The sequence below is a fragment of the Protopterus annectens genome, chromosome 10.part0, assembly GCF_019279795.1.
Source record: "Protopterus annectens isolate FY-2018-M chromosome 10.part0, PAN1.0, whole genome shotgun sequence".
Taxonomy (NCBI): Eukaryota; Metazoa; Chordata; order Ceratodontiformes; family Protopteridae; genus Protopterus; species Protopterus annectens.
The window spans coordinates 1,623,794,937-1,623,813,417 of record NC_056744.1 but is presented as its reverse complement, the minus strand read 5'-3'; positions in this window follow the sequence as shown (position 1 = coordinate 1,623,813,417).

Genomic DNA, 18,481 nt, shown 5'->3' with positions numbered 1-18,481 from the left:
TGAAACGGTCATTCAAAATGTTTTTGTTTGTTCTGGAAGGTGAGTGAAAGGGGCGAGGTATTCTGTATGTGTAAATGGGTCACTAGATGTGCAGAAGGTACCTGGTTTTGGTTTATTCCATTTGCAAAGAAGACAGTATGGATAGTAATCAGATTTCTTTTTTTTTTACTCAAATGATTTTTATTTTGATGAAATAACACAATAATTTAATACATTCATAACATTCAATAACTATTTACAGTATTTACATTCAGCCTGACAAAAGGGATTCAGATAAAAACATTTGTAGTTAAATAATAAGATAATATATAAACTATGATAGTTAGGAAGAGTTTGGTTCCATCTGTAGGGTGTCAATCAAATTCAAAACTTTCCTCCACGGACTATTAACCAACGGCTTAGGAAACGTTCTAACTTTTTAGTTCTTTTCTCCAATAGTATGTATTTCTTCAGTGATGATAGGACTTCCTCCTTTGTGGGTGCTACATTGGAGTTCCAGCTTCAAGTTACACATTTTCTGGCTATTGCTAACATTGTCCACAACAAATACAGGTCATCTTTCTTCATATTATTACTATTAACAACATTCAATAAAATTAAAGACTTTGTCAAAACAAATACATCAGTATAGATAGCTTAAAGAAATTTGTTAATCTCATTCCAATATGGTTTAATATTAGTACAGTCATAAAAAATATGAGACCAGTCAGCATTAGTGGACAGATGACATCTCCAACATAACTTGCTGTTTGAAGGTTTCATTTTTGAGAATTTCTCAGGTGTCAAAAACGATCTGTGTAGAAATTTCCAATGAAAAATCCTCCAAAATTGTGAGTAAGAAGTTAGTTTAACTGAAAATAAAATGTTTCTTTTATCTTCCATTGATAATGATACTTGAAACCCTTTAGTTAGGTATTGCCAGTAAGAATCTTTAGGAGCTGTCTTATAGACAATTAAAGTGTTATACAGATATGATCATTCATTCTTAACATTGATATTATTATATAGAATTACAAAACTCCAGTTTATAATTTTTGGTACGGTTTTGAAGGGTGAGTTATGTATTATTCAGTAATCAGATTTTTTGGTAGAATGCAATTTCTACAAACTACATTTGTTGATTTGAATATAATCAGCAAGTGGGTTGCATGTTTAACACTGATATGTTAGAACAACACTCAAGTTACATATACTATATTTACATATAAATGATTAGTGAGCTTTGAAACACCAGCATGTTAAATTATGCCACTTAGTGTGATCCCAGACCAAATTGTTCAAAATAATATTATTGCCAAGAGGAATGAAAATGTGCAAGTGTAAATTCTTTGGCAAACATTATTTTGACTGAATTTACATTCTTTCTAATTGCCACAAAGGAAACATCGCAGATAAACTTAAATCAGCAGTAGCTTTAATGAGTCAGAATTACAAGAGGGGCAAGTTTGTTCATACACATGTATGGTACTAGAAACAGTCATTTTCTGATATGCTTCCACAGGATGGAGATGTACAGACAAGGAAGGCAAGCATACCTCTCAAGCTCTCAGTGCAAGAAATCTGGACAAAGCCAGAAAATGGGGGGGGCAAAGGCCCAAAAATAGAGGCAGAATTTAAATATTGCTCATATAAACTTAGAAAGTCGTTAGAATAACAGGTTTTGCATTATTATGTACTTTCTAAAGGATATAAAGTCTGAAATTCAAATGTGTGCCATTATTTAGTATTATTTAGTCATGTCAATCCTCAATGATTTGCCTGAAAAAACACAAAATTTATGAAGACAAACCAAAAGTATGAGGTAAAAATCTGGGCATTATGTGAAAATCTGTACAGTTGAGAGGTATTTAGATAAGTCTCCTGAAAATAATTGTGTAGTGACCATAAGGATTACTTCACTGACTTCTGCATAGAGTAAAAAGCAATCATAGTTTAACACACAATGAAGTCAAGAGGCATTACTGTTCTAAATTCTAACCATAGGTAAACAAATCTGTAATAACTGAGAAAAATCCAAGGGTTATGATAGGAAATAATTCCCTTGTTTCTGTTATTAATTGACTGCAGTTAGAATCTAAGCAGGCAAACAAGGATAAGCTAATACCCTGCTGAAGTGTTTAAAGCTGCAACATGTTTGTGTTTACAGAGAAAACAAATGAAGTATTCAAGTTATGTAGATCAGAAAATTCAAGGTTCTACTCCTGCTAAACCAGTGACTGCTATTCTGACACATAAGAAATTAAATGCTTGGTAGTGTGCAGTAAGTTGCAGCAAATGCATTTGTTTTGTGTCAAGAAACCACAAAACAATCTTTTATGCTTATTCCATTGTTTGTGAAAATAAACTGACTTAACGTTTGCAAAAGGAATTCAACATTGTTAAACTTGTGGGTAAGCATATAGGAACCTATATTCAATTACAGAGTGATAAATAACAAAAACTGGTAATTGCCTCAGACCAGTGCTATTGTAAAATCATCTTGCAAATATGCATACATATGAATTTTTGGGTCTACTGCAAATTATCGACTGCTTGCTTTATTGAATCCCATTTCATCGAATCTCATTATATTGAACTCCCGGAACTACGAAAAGGAAACCACGGGAAAGGAACCACTTGGTCACCATGGTGAACTTTGCCCTTCCTCCCGTGTAGTGCAATCTCAGGGTTGATATATTTAGTTAGGGGGTGCGGGGGCAAAGCCCCGCAGATGGAGGGTATTTTTGTTTTTCTGTTTATTGTTTTGTCTTGGTGGTCGGGTGGTTCCTTTCTTGGGGTTTCCTTTTCGTAGTTCTGGGAGTTCGATATAATGAGATTTGAAAAAGTGGATTTGATGAAATGAGATTCAATAAAGTAAGTATTTGATAATTTGGCATAAATACGAATTTTCACACAAAAAAGTAATTTTCCCTGAGACTACAGAGAACTTGATAACATTCTAAAGGCATTTTTCATGTTCTAATTTTTTTCTTGCATGAGTTTAGTAATGTAATATTAGTAATTCTCCTTTTGAGAAAAATATAGGTAAAATAGGACTAATTAATTAATTTGTTAATTAATTGATTAATTAGGAACAAAGGGAGAAAGGGTAATCTAGTTGCAAAAGGTTATGAAGATAATAAAAACTGTATAGAAAATCATGAGACAAAAAGTGCCAGGACTACCTGCAGAGTGAAATGTGATGCATGATGCATCAGACAGCATTAAAGATATTTTTCTGTCTGTGCATCAGGTGGGGGTAATTACTTAGAAAGTATGAAACACTTTTAGTGGTTGTAGTTTTAGTTTGCAGTGATACTAATAAAAAGACTAATTAGTTTATTAAAGCTGATTTGATTGCTTTCTTCTCTTGAAGAAAAGAATGCCAGCAATACGTCTGCAGGTTGGCACAGAGTGTTAAGGCTGTGAACTGCAGTTCTTTTGGTACAGGGTTTAATTCCCTCAGTTCTGATTTGCCTGCAGTATGACCTTAAACAAGTCACTTAACCACATATTGCTTGCAGATCATTTCTGAAAAGGGAGCTGTGTGTCCAGTGAACCTACATAGTCATCAAACAAATGTTATTAGGGCACAACAAGATTTGTTAAAATAATAGGAAATACAGTTATTTTATGTTCACATTTACCAGACAATTTTCATGATATGCACAGCAGGTGGCTGTGTTCTTTATGATATGCACCACATGTTTTATATGTTTTTTACAATATGCACAGAATGTGTATAAGATTTTTACAACATGTACAGGATGCATATGCGATTTTCATAGGTCCACAGGCTCATAGGTAATTACTAGGCTAGCTGCCCTTGTGGGCCATTTTAAGCTTAGCCAGTTCCCCTTTTTGTACTTGAAATAACCTACCCCATTTGGTTATAGATTGTCTTACCCATCCCATGCTCTATAGCTATGTATTACCCCTAATAAGAATAACTGGGATCATACCATGAATAATTTGGTGGACCTGTGCAAGGGATAAAGCATTTATGAACTGCCCCTGTCCATTAGTAGTACAAGGAGCAATTCTGGGGTAAATTTTCTATTTCCCATCCATAGATCTTAAAAATGGACAGGGATGAACTTTTGTTTTTGTGGATGGGGAGTCCGCTCCAGTGGAGCAGTATCCTCTGCGAAATATACCTGTATCTCCAGACTGTTCTGTTGATGTTGCAGAACAGCTTGGCTGAGTATTTCTGATGCCATTTGACTTACTGATATATAGTAAATCCATCAGTATTGGGTGGGAGGATGCCTTGTATGCCAGACACAGGTTACCTCTTAGCAGTCTGTAGGATACTGAGTATAGTGACAGGGCTTTGAGTTGGTCCGTGTAAGACGTGTTGTTTAGGCCTTGTATCCTTTTAGTAAGGTATCTCTGTGGGCATTCCAGTTGTTGCATGTGCTTGGACAGATGCATACCAAAGAGGCATTATATTCAATGATTGGCCCAATGAGGGCTGAGTAAAGGGGGGATAATGACTATCTTAGATCTAGACACAATCCATTTATTTATAAGCTGTGCAATATAGAAGGACTTTCTTACAACAGTACACACACGTTGGTCAAAACTTAGGTCACTGTACACATAAGTTCCCAACTCCTGAACAATTGTGTCAACTCTTAGCAGAGTTTGTTCTCTTTCTGGATGCAACTTCCTCTATTTTGATTATCTGCATCCTATATGTGAACCAGTTGGTAATCCAGCAGGTAAAATAAGGGTTTATTCCCAGTTTAGTTTTTCTACTATGCCTCAGTAGGGAATTGGGTCAAAAGCTTAGACCAGGTCAAGATATGTGGTGTATACCATTTTGCCTTCATCTATTGTCTTAGTGACCTTTTCAAATAAATAAACCAAACTGAGATGATTCCAGTGTTCGGAGGTTCCCTATGTCCCCTGCATAAGGGAGGACCTTTCACAGACCCAGGCAATTACATACCTGTAAATCTGATCAACCTTATATGCAAAGCCACAGAAAGATGATTTAACATGGGAATGAATGTTGCTGTTCTCCATTTACTTGGTACAAAACCTGTATGGAGGTGGAGACTGAACACTGTTAGGGGTGTGGCTAAATCATGCTTCATGCTATTTAAGATGCATCCAGGGGTATTGTCATGATGTTCACAACATGGACATGTGGTCAAACAGCTTCATAGCTGACAGTTTACAAGCATCAGAGTGAAGAGGAAGGTGACATGTTAATTGTAACATGTTGTTTTAGATGTGTTATTACTACTCAAGGAAACAAACAGCAAAAGTTATTTAATGAAATCCAGAATATTGTAGACCTGAGTTTAATGGGTAAAATATCATGGAATATGGGACATAAAGAATACTAACAGGATGTGGCAGATTCTGGTTAAAAGACAACAGGATACAAGAAGACATGATTGTAATATGTGTAATGATAAAAAGAGGACAATGTACATGCAGGTTGACTTGTGGATGTGAACAAATGTGAGGTGAACGCAAAATGACTGTTGTATGCTGCAAGATTTATGAAGGTCAAGTTCCGACCATTGGGTCATAAAGTTAAATAGATAAGTATTGCTGGAGTTAGCACAGGTAAATAAAATGTATTAATTCTCAGTAAGAAAGGGGGAATGTATAAGGTAAAATACTGCACGATCATTTTGGATGGTGAAATGAGATTTAAATATCTAGTGAGTACATCTTAAGATTTGTAAATGTTCTATAGGCCAAAAAAGAGTTAACAACTCACCATGATATGGATAACCAATCTGTTTCCAAGCTGGAGAGCAGCATTTTTTAAAATGTTCTTAGTTGTAGTCCTTATGATTCTAATCTTGCTACGTTTCACATGTAGGACATTAATAAAATAATACCAGATAGGTACCAGACCACTGATAATAATTACCCATGCATCTGCATGGAATGATTGCTACCATTCAAGTACTCCAATTAGTAGGTGTGCTTCTAACCTAGTGTTCATTTTTCATGTCTCTCCTACTGAGTTATTTATCAGTGTAAATCTGAAGATGAAATGATCAGATGGTTATCTGAAGCAGCCTAGACCCAAATCTCTTATACCTACTTTCTTAAGAGATAAACGTTTGCTTTATTGATAAAGAATAAATCAAAGGGAGAATTGTTGGATTAATAATGAAATATCAAAAAATGTAAGTGTCAGGATTGATTTTTCTCTAGTAGAATTATTTCAGACAGTGGGCGGCCACGGTGCTGCAGCTGTTAGTGTTGTCGCCTCACAGCAAGAGGTTCTCCAGTTCGATTCTTGGCTGGGGTGCCTTCTGTGCGGAGTCTGCATGTCCTCCCTGTGGTCGTGTGGGTTTCCTCTGGGTGCTCCGGTTTCCTCCCACATCCCAAAGACATGCAGTAGGTGGATTGGACACTCTAAATTGGCCCTAGGTGTGAGTGTGTGCGTGTGTGTGCCTTCTGTGGAAGGCTGGGTGCCGGGTTGGCAACTCGACACTGTAAAACTCCACTGCCAATCATGAGCGGACAGATGATCCGCTGTGGCGACCCCTAACTGGGAAAAAGCCGGAAGAAGAAGAATTATTTCAGACATTACAGCTGACAAAATGGATTTCTATATTTTCAGACTAGAAACATGTTTATACTGCTGCTCATAATTCTGACTTGTTCTGAGACAAAGAAACATTGACTGAAACAAAAAAATAAATAATATGTCTCTGTGCTTTGACCTTGGTCTTTTCTCTAATATAGCTTTGTTTGTGTCTCAAATGTCAAATCTAGCAGAGAGAGTGACCTTATTTTTCTGAAGTTATGGGGGACACAGGTTCTTCAGGCATTGCTGGATCTGATAGGTTAGGGAAGTTTAATAACAAGTTCATTCCCATTACACTTTTTTTATGCTAGTGATAAAGGAGTAGTACAGAATGTCATTGAATCCAATTGGTCCAGTCTACTAACTGATGACCGCATTAAAGGTCTGGTAGGTGATAGACCACGTTTTAGGTTTAAAAACAAGAAGTCTGTTAAGTAGCAGTTATGTTATAGCATGAACCATGCACCCACAACACATTTTAATGGGGATCCCAGTACACATCATAGGTTCATAGGTTCATACTAGGCTATCTGCCCTAGGGCATTTATAAGCCTAGCCCAAAGTTTTGTGGCTTTCACCACCCCTTAAGTTTGAAGGATACTATGCCCATTAGTTTGCCGTGCCTCTCTCCAGCAGTGACACTGAGGTGAGCCCTGGGGTAAACCTGCGATCTCCCATCCATTGGTCAAGATTTCTCTTGAACAAAGCCAGCGAGGTGCTCTGCCTCACATGTACTGGGATTTTGTTCCACAGCGTAGGGAGTCTCTGGGTGATGAATCTGTCCCTCCAGCACGTCCTATTTATAACCGTGTTAAGGTTTAAGTCTCTTGCTCTTGTAGTTCTGATGGATTTGGATTTTTTGAGGTGGAGCATGTTCATTAATTCCGGGTTGGACATGGCCTTGTATGTCAGGCACAGGTCACCTCTGAGCAGACGGTATGCGACTGAATAGAGCTGGAGTTCCTTCAATGTAATAGATACAGTTTTTGTATCTATATAGATATGGCCAATGAGTTTATCCATCCTAATACAGATGTTGCCTTTAGATTTAATGTTACAGTTGATTGTTGGACCCCTGCTGTGATTTACATTTCTACTTGTAAGTCTTGTGCTAGTTTTTATGTGGGCAAGACTGACCACTATTTCTTGGAGTGGATAACGGAATTTTTGTATAATATACATACTGGTGATACTAGAAATGCTTTAGCGAAACATGAGATAGATTATGATTGAACACATACTTTTACTTTTATGGTTATTGAAACTGTTAAACATGTTGTATGCTTGGGAGACTTGAGCAACTATACAGAGAAGAGGGAGCTACATTGAATTTTTTAACTCCAGGCAGACAACTCTCCAGGATTGAATGGTAGGGCCTCTTTAAAACCTGACCTGAAGTCAAGGGATTTACCTAGGTGATGTTACCTGAGCTTTATTGCCTTCTGATTTTGAATGGATTTTCTTAATGAGAAGTATTTTACTACTGTTTGTGGTAATTTTTAATTTCTTTATATCATTTCTATAAGGTCCTTTTTTATTATGGTCTGAAGAAGTATCTTTTGGTGAGAAAATGTTTACCTTTTTATTAATGTTCTTTGTTCGTAAGCCTTTGTCGTGTTTCTGTGCAGATACTGTTTAATTATTCTACATCTGGTTTTGTGTTTTGGCACAATTTGTTCCTTGTGGGGATTTATGTTTTTACTAAAAAATGCAAAGTAGCAAAGGGAGGATGGGAGCAGAGGAAGAAAGAGAGGTGCTCCAAAAATGGTGCAAGGCAAATATGGAATAACCATGAGGCTACTTTCTTCAGAGGGGGGATTTATCTGCCCTAAGGGAAATACGGTGTGGGTCACCTGATGGTGGGTGTTGTCTACTGGAGCAGGAGTACAGTAATGGATCTGGAGGTGAGGAAGAAGAGGGTTGGCCATGACTATGGGTAAAGTAGCTGCAACTAGAGTCAACCACAATCCCTACTGAGTGGTATAAAGTTATGTTTAAAAAAAGAATGTAAAGCAATGCATCTGATAACTGTGCTCTAAGGATGTTCTAATCAGCATTTTATATCACCTGTGAAAAATGATTTGTTTGTTTCTTTATTTACTTATTTTCTTCATTAATTAGGATAGTCCAGCTGGGCATAAGTCCAATTTCACCAGGGGCTTTGGGGAGAAAAGCTCCACAATGATTGCAGACAGTGCAGTAGTGGTAACACATTGTAAACGATTCATTACCTTTGCCTTACAGATCACAATTATATCTGGACAATTATTTCAATAGGTTGCGTATAATACACATTATGGTATAGAGATATAGTTGAAATAATACGGCAGCAATGCATAACGTACAGCAATATGCACATTGGCTTGGCAATGAAGAGTAACCCAATCTTTCAAACTCCCAGTGTCAAATGACAACTCTTCAACATTGCCTCACCAAATAGCTTGCCTTCAACAGTGCAATTCAGCAAATGCAGTTTGCCAACTTGCATTTACCTCATTTTATATTATACTTGAAGTTAATGGCATATAACAAAGATGGGGCATGAGGGTGAAACTGTCCACAATATTATTAATTTTTTTCTTATGTAATTGACTTGAATGCAAATCAAATTAATCTGACTTTGTGATTTATACTTTTTGATGACAAGCCTGTTAGCCACCTGGCTTTGATGACTGCATTTTCACAAAGAACAGTGATTTTTAAGTGTCGTACATCCGTTGGCACTGTTGTAGATCATTGCAGCAACAGAAAGAAGCCATTTGAAAAAGGCTGTAACAAACCAAGTTTAAAAAATATATATATAAGCTAGTCAGATATTCTGAATTGAAAAGAATGGTTGATGCTTTCTCAGGTCTAAAGTATATAAATATGGGTAACACTTTCATAAAACAATTTAAACTCATCTTTGTGAAGAATATTACTGCAGTACTAAATATTAGCCAGTAGGTAGCAACAGCAACAGATTTCTACCCAGAGATGCAGTCTTCAAGAAACCTAATTACAAAGTCTAAGAACATTTCAGCCTTGCTATTTTCTGTCTATCCAAGTCTTAGTACACAGTTTGCTACAAAAAAAAGATTTCCATTGCTATGGGAACAGCCAGAGTAATATGCATGATTATATGACTTCACATTCTACTGTAAGAAAGGTGGATTCATTCCCTGCAGTATGTTTCACAAAGCTGAAGTGATGAATGATTTCTCGTTTCATAACCTGATGAGGAAAATCCAGTTCCTCTGTAATAAAATATATATAGTTTAACTAAAACAAGGTATGACATGTTTGAAACAGTTTATGACAATCTTAACATCAGTGACTAATTTTATTTACTTTTAATTGTCTGAATTTATAAGCTGCAGGGTAGGCTCATTAGCTCACAGGCTTCTTCGGTTCCAACTGTATTGTCTTTTTGCCCAAGGCTTTTTTTCTGTTTCTGATTCTCGGTTTCTTTAACCAGTTGATGTACATTATGATTTCTTAAAGAGATAGTCACATATGGAACTAAACATCCAGTTTATTCTTGAGTATTGAATGTTTATTATTTATAGATTATTTCTTTTTGTGTGAAGGAAGGCTAACAATGTAACCTTTCTTTGTGGAGAAGGGAGGGGGTGCAGTAGTAGAAATGGGAACAGTTTTGTATTTGTTTGAAGGAGAAGGAACCGAGATCACAAGTGTGTATAGGATTATGTGTTAACTGATTTGGTCGGGTCACACAACATGAAAAGGGTAACATCAGAGTTCAAACCAGTGTTTACTGAATTACCAGGCTCCTGGCTTTGTGACACACTTCAAACACTGTGCTCTGTGGTTTCAAACACTATAGATGTAAATGTTTACATATAAATAGAGCAATGTTTTGCTCCTCTGTGGGGCAGAGGTTCTATGTTGATACCATTGGGTGCCAACACTCAGATGAACAACATTCATGTTTCCTCCAAAATTAATAGCCATTTGTTGTGAAGTTTGAATTATGTACATTTGTTTTTTATAAGTATGGTGCGTGTATAGGTAATTTACAGTGTAAACTTTATATTGAATTATATTTGCACATTTGCCAGAAATAAGTTTATTGTCTGACTGCTTTACGTTTACATTTTTTTGATGACAAAAGAAGGCAATAAACCTATCTGGCTGCCTTTTTAAGTGCTGTAACGTTGAAACTTATTCCTGATCAGTGGTATATCCACACTCAGAAGCATAAACTTCCACGGAAATGGAAGAGAGTCGATCCAACATTGATCGACTGCTTTCCATTAAAAATGTAAACAGTGATCCATGAATGACTGAAAAAAGCAACAATGTTTTTTGTGGGGGGGGGGGGGTGAGGGTAAGCCTCCCTGCAACCCCCGACCCCCTCTGTTAATTATATATACCAACTCCCAGATCGCATTACAAGGGCACATACCCCGATCCGCACTGTACTGTAATCTGTTGGTGAAAAAAGCTGGTACTTTTTGATCCACTGGTTTTTGTTCCACTGTACCAGCTTTTTCACACATTAGTGTAAAAGTCAAGGTTCTGCACCAACACTATCATACTGCATTTTCCCTAATGCGGTTATAAATGGGTCCAGAAGCCCTAACCCTGTTAACCTGAATACAGGGGTCTCTCAAGGATCACTTTTAAGCTCTGTTGTATTTCTTTATTTATCTATTCCATCTACTTAGACCTTCCATCCTTGAACCTAACCCACTATGCTGATGGCATCCTACTACTGGACTCCAACAAATCATTCAGTACCATGCACACCATCCTGCAGACAGATTTGCTTGACCTCTGTAATTGATCATATTCAAATATGCTTCTTATTAACCCTCAAAACAGTGTAATGGTCCTTTCTATTTAATGCAAACTAGCGTTGTTACAACCTCTTAACATTTATATGCACTTATAATAGAATCATTCCAATTGTAACTGAACAAAAGTATCTTGGCATCACTCTAGACCCTTTGCCTAAGCTTTGCCTCACACACTGATTAGTACTAAAGAACTTTCTCATCTCAAGCTCTGTTACAGAATATCCCATGTCTTATCTTCCATAGCTAGGCTTGCTATAGCTAGAAATAGCTAAGTCTGAGTATAGCTTGACCCTGCTATGCTTTGACTTATCATACTACAAAAGTGAACTATAAAGTATCTAAACAAAGATTTGTAAATTTGTCCTCTTATCCAACCCTAAAAAAACACTGCTGGCTCTCTGTTTCTTTGCCTCCCTTTAGCTTCATATATTGCTCAACCTCTTAGACTAAGAAATGTGGACAGAGCCTAAAATAATGGGAAGACAAAGACCCAAAAATAGGGATAGATTTTAAATATTGCTCTTATAAACTTAGAAAGTTGCTAGAATAACATGATTTGGGCTACCATGCATTTTCTGAAGGATATGAAGTCTGAAAGTCACATGTATGTCATTATTTAGTGACTTCAGTCCTCAGGGATTTGCCAGAAAACCACAAATGTTGTGAGGAACAAATTAAAAATACGAGTCAAAAGTATGGATATTCTGTGAAATTCTGAGCAGTTGAGAGGTATGTTGTTTGGTGCCCTACTATTGCAGGTATATTTTTCAGATGGTGTTTCTTCTGCTTTGTTGTTCTAGAAGAGATACATGGTGTGTTGCTCTTTCTAGAATGCATCTAGAGTTGAAAACAATTTTAGACAATAATTGCTTTTTAGTGGAATAATCTTTTGGACTATGATATATCAGCTATAGCATCATTCTGTACATTAAAAGTAGTGGCAGATCTCTTCTTGTCAAATTCTTTCAGACTGAATGAAGAGTTACATATTTTGAGCCATTTCAAATACTTTAATATTACATCAAAAGGCAAAAATGTCATCTTAAAGTGAAATGCTTTACCTAAGAAAACACTAGATATTGCACATTGCTGTGCATTTTCACAATATGCAGCCTGAGCGTTTGACAAATGTTTATGACTTTGAACTTTTCATATCCTTGAAAATTTGTAAGTAATTTGAATGTAATTAACTACTATCTTTATTTCTTCATTGGGTAGGTGGACTTATCCACAGATGATTTTTACAGTCATGGTCTGGACCAGAAACAGGAAACATTACTAATATAGTAAATGAACAAAACCTTAGCAACACTGAGTAAATTCAGAAAAAGAAAACTAAAGCATTTATTAACACCTTATTGATAATAAGAGGCTCTGTGATGCACACAGATGGAGCTCTGACTGCAGCTCTGGCTACTTAAGTCAAGGATGGCTATCCTGGATGCCAGAGGGACAAGTTTGGGATGGGTTGGAGGGATGGTCCTGACTGAGGTTGGCTTGCTCACCCTGGACGGGAGGGGGTCATTAAGTTAAGCCATCAGAACACAGGACAATGGCCATCTCTGCAGACCCATTACACATAAGTGTCAGCTGACCACATAGTACAATCAATTCCAGTTATAGAAAAGTATGGTGTGTGGAATCACATGACTGTGTACCCTGATGTAGTAGGCCTATGTCATAGCATCTGATAGCAGGGGACAAAGGGAAAGTGTACACAAAAAATATGATGGACAACAGCCCACCAATGCGCAACTCCTGCTCCCACCAGCAGTAGACTATAGCCAGGAATGAATGCGTCAGAGAGAGTGCAGGGTCAGAATGGCTAAACTGATAGGAATGAAGAAAGGCCCCGTGCCTACATGTAGACAAAAAACTATTCATGTACTAGTTACAATGACCATGAGGAAATGTGTATATGTATACACACACACACACACACACACACACACACACACACACACATGTGTGTGTGTCTGAATGTATACATTATTGTAGTTGCCATAACTGCACATCCTTAATAAACAGTAATGAATACAGACAATGCATGTTTACTCACAGACATCTGCCTTATGAATGTCATGCCTAGTGGTTATGCCCACAAACAATAGAACATAAGCAGATGTATGTACATCTCCCATTTTTTTAATTTCTCCTAGAGATCCACTGGGATATATAGTTTCTGTGTTCATGTCTGAACATGGCCCCTTCCTATTTTCCCAGTATGTAAGCTTGTTCACTAACAAAGGGTAGGTTCCCATCAGTAGTAGTTTCTGTGTAAAATGGAATTAGGAAACAGTTTGCCCTGTATTTGTTACATTATATAGTAGAGTGATTTAAAGAACATGGAGCAGACAGCATGCCTCAGATCCAGTGGAATGAAGCTTGCAGCCCTCTTTTACATGTCTGACCAGTATAATAAATATTAGTGCTTAAGCAAACTTTGAATAAATTTCCCAGCCATATTTATGTGTTCAAATCTATGGCAGGGTTAGCCATCCAGCAATGTAAACATTGGCTCTAGATGATTGTCACTGTTGAAGTCACACCCTGACCCCATATACAAAAATGGGAAAAAGGGGTTGTGGATGGATGAATGGATGGATGGATGGATGGATGGATGGATAGATTCATCTTGTAAATGATACCAACATTTTCAATAAAAATTAGTATGCTTCCATTATGGGTATTAAACAATGGGATTTAAAAGACTAATGGTGATGAAGATCATTCCTTTGTAACAACTGATAGAGCTGATATTACTGAATTAAAATTTGAAGATTCTTCAGATCCTGTTGGAAAAGATATTCTTGCAATTGGGGATTCAGTTATTAAAGGAAATGATAGTTACATTTGCAGAGAGGACAATGAACATCAAGTAGTATTATGCTTGCCAGAAACAAAAATACAAGATGTGAGACAAGCCTTGGCATGCCTTAATGTAAGGAAATATAAATCTCTTTTTATTCATGTCAGTACAAATGATCTCATCCACAAGGACTCTCTGACTGTTAATAAGGAACATACAGACCCCTTAGATAGTATAGCCTGTACAGGTGTTAGGACATATTTTTCACAAATCACATATAAAAGGGAGAGTCAGGTCACCATGCATGAAAATATTTTTAGGTAAATACCTACATGAAAACAATGTCTTGTTTTAAAAACTACAAATGTACAGAGTATCTGATTCTAATTTTGTGCATACGTGCACTCAGACAGGATTGTATGCATTTGTCAAGATCAGGAAAGAGAATTTTTGCAGCAGATATTTTGCAATACTTGACAAACACTAGGCAGGATTTTTGCGAGGTTGAAAATTTAACATCTCACAGATAGCAATATTTGATGCATCTCTGATGGTTGTTAATACTAGGACCATTAATAATAAAGTTTTTTTTAAATGAAAAATTTGCTACATTCCCACAAGATTGATGTTGTTATTGTTTGTGAAACATGATTAAAGAACAATGACTGGAAACCAGTTATGTCAGGGTATAACTATTTTTACTGTAACAGACATTCTAACAAAACATCAAGTGGAGGTGTTATGATAGGGATTAAAGATAGTTATCAGACCTGTGATTATTATATGTTCAATGATAACACAAATACAATAGACTATGTAACTGGGCAATAAAGACAACCCTGGAACATATAACAATTGTTGGAGTGTATAGACTACCAAAGTCAATTGCTGATGACCTAGCGGAATTCATACAGTTTTTGCATGGAATACAAAAGGGCAGAATAGTAACGGCTGGTGACATAAATTTATCAGGAACAGACAGGAATAATATTGATTCAACTTTAGTAAGGAAATTATTCACAACGTATGTTCAGGAATGACAATTGATTCAGATTGTATAAAAACCTACCAGGGTATGGAACATATTAGATATTGTTTGTGTTCCTAAAGAAATTACTGCTACTTCAAGTCAAGTTTTACCACTGTCGATGTGCCATGATCATGGGGTTATAAAGTTTAATTTGTTGCTAGATAATTCTGCCAAACTGAAATCTAAACCAATGCATCAAAGATTAATTACATATTATATGGAAGCAAAACAGTCACTATGTAAAACTAATTGGAGTTATGCGTTCAGTGGAAAAACTGCAGAAGAAATGTTGAAAGTTTTGAAAGAGAAATTGTTTGAGTGCAAAAAAAATAAAAATAAATAAAATAAAAAAATGTTTAACATCAGGATTTAGGCATACAATGTCAGGGGGTATATTTCCATAACAACAAGATACCTCATTAAGCTGAGAGACAAAAAATATAAGAAATGGAAAAGATGTTGAACTAAAATTTTGAAAACTGAAATAAGCAAGCTGGACAAATAAATTAAGCATAGTGTGTGACAAAATCAAGAAAAATTTGAAGAAAATTTATATAAAGATATTGAGCATAATAAGAAACCATTTTATAGATACATAACACATGGAAGGAGTGAAGGCACACAGATTGATAAACTGTGTGTAGATTCTAAAATGTATTTTCAGACACAACAGATTATAGATATATTTATAAAATCTTAAGTATGCAAAACAGTTTGGCTCCACAAAGGGGGTGATAAGTAGTCCTAGTGACATGCAGGTAACTTCAGATACTGAAATCAAATTTGGGGGTCTATATTACATTATCGAAAAGTAATTTAATCGAACAGCACTTTACATTGAAATGCCATTCATCAAGCTGTTTATAGTAAGATTGCGGTACAGTGAAGATCAGAAGATTTGTCCTCTCCTCACTGCAGTGTGATCTCGCGGTTGGTATATATAATTAGCAGGGGATGTGTTAGCAGGGGATGTGGGGGCACAGCCCCTTACAAGAGCAAATTCGATAAATGGATGACCTGAAATTGGGTAAACTGATTACATGTGTTACAGATAGGGTGTGTCTGCAAAAGAATTTGACTAAATTGACCATTTTGGCATAGGAGAATAGTATATCGATACATCCAACAAAAAACTGAGCACATGAGATTTGGGAGACATAAATTGTAAGCACACAGTGACTGAAACTGCAGATTCATTTAAGGACCTTAGTATATGAGGAGATCCAGCTTTGAGTTTTTTCTAATCATATCAACCAATTGGTTAATGATAGTTATAGAACTATAGGTTGTATAAAAAGATTTATAAAATCTAGGAAATCAGAAATGATGATGTCATTGTTTGTTAAATACATTAGATCCAAACTTGAGTATGGAATAACAATATGGAAACCTTACTGTATAAGAAAACAAGCATGAATAAACTGGAAAGAGTACAGCAGAAATATACCAAGGGCATCCATGGATGTGAAAACTGAAGTTATTATGAAAGACTATAATAGCTGAACTTGTACAGTGTCTCTTATGGAGGGTTCCTATTAGAACCACAAATGCTTGAAATTTTGAATGGCATATGGTCGACACCATATGATCAAAATTTCAAGCGTTTGAAGGTTAAACATAATGGTGCCATTCGGTGCAGAATAGGAGAATTTCCATTTTTCTGCACTGAAGTGTGATCTCAGAGTTGGTATATTTAAGTAGGGGTGGTGTGAGGGGTGCAGGGGGGCTTGCCCCCCTGCCTGCACCATTAAGGTACTTTTTTTTGTTTTTTTATATATTCGAACTTTTAAACTTCGATCATATGTTGTTGAACATATGGGATTCGAAGTTTAGAAAGTTTGAATATATAATATAGACCCTCTTACAGATATCTAAGAGGAGATCTTATTCAGGTATGTAGGAAATGTAGAGACAACTACTCTAGGAATGTTTGGGGTTATCAAAAAGTAGTAGACAATCATCAGATAACCTATGTAGGAGATTCTATAGGAATGAGAAGTGTACTCACTGATTCTGTTTGAGAGCCTGGACACTTATTATGGGAACAACTGTTTTGGTATACTGGCAGGCTAGAAGGGCATTAATTCCTGTACTTGAAATATATGTATATAGGTATTAAATTGTTTAAAAACAAATATGAAAGAATCAAACATATAATATTTTCAATGGTAAAAAGAAATAGCATGAAAAGTGGTTATTTTAAGGGAAGTTGTATGCTCTTCAAAGTATAAGCAGCAGTAGTGCTGACTTTACTATTGGACTACTATGTAAGTGTGCAGCAGTAGTGCTGACTTCACTATTTTGACTACTATGTAAGTGTGCAGCAGTAGCGCTGGCTTCACTACTGGACTACTATGTAAGTGTGCAGCAGTAGTGCTGGCTTCACTACTGGATAACCATGTAAGTGTGCAGCAGTAGTGCTGGCTTCACTAGAGGAACTATGTAAATGTGCAGCAGTAATGCTGACTTTACTATTGCATTACTATGTAAGTGTGCAGCAGTAGTGCTGACTTCACTATGGGACTACTATGTAAATGTACAGCAGTAGTGCTGACTTCACTACTGGACTACTATGTAAGTGTGCAACAGTAGTGCTGACTTCACTACTGGACTACTATGTAAGTGTGCAGCAGTAGTGCTGACTTCACTATTGGACTACTATGTAAGTGTGCAGCAGTAGTGCTGACTTTACTATTGCATTACTATGTAAGTGTGCAGCAGTAGTGCTGACTTCACTATGGGACTACTATGCAAGTGTACAGCAGTAGTGCTGACTTCACTACTGGACTACTATGTAAGTGTGCAGCAGTAGTGCTGACTTCACTACTGGACTACTATGTAAGTGTGCAGCAGTAGTGCTAACTTCACTATTGAACTACTATGTAAGTGTGCAGCAGTAGTGATGACTTCACTATTGGACTACTATGTAAGTGTGCAGCAGTAGTGCTGACTTCACTATTGGACTACTGTGTAAGTGTGCAGCAGTAGTGCTGGCTTCACTACTGGACTACTATGTAAGTGTGCAGCAGTAGTGCTGACTTCACTATTGGACTACTATGTAAGTGTACAGCAGTAGTGCTGACTTTACTATTCGACTACTATGTAAGTGTGCAGTAGTACTGCTAAGTTTACTATTCAACTACTATATAAGTGGGCAATAGTAGAACTAACTTTACTATTGGACTACTATGTAAGTGTGCAGCAGTAGTGCCGACTTTTACTATTGGACTACATGTGTAAGTGTGCAGCAGTACTGTTGAGTTTACTATTGGACTACTATGCAAGTGGGCAGCAGT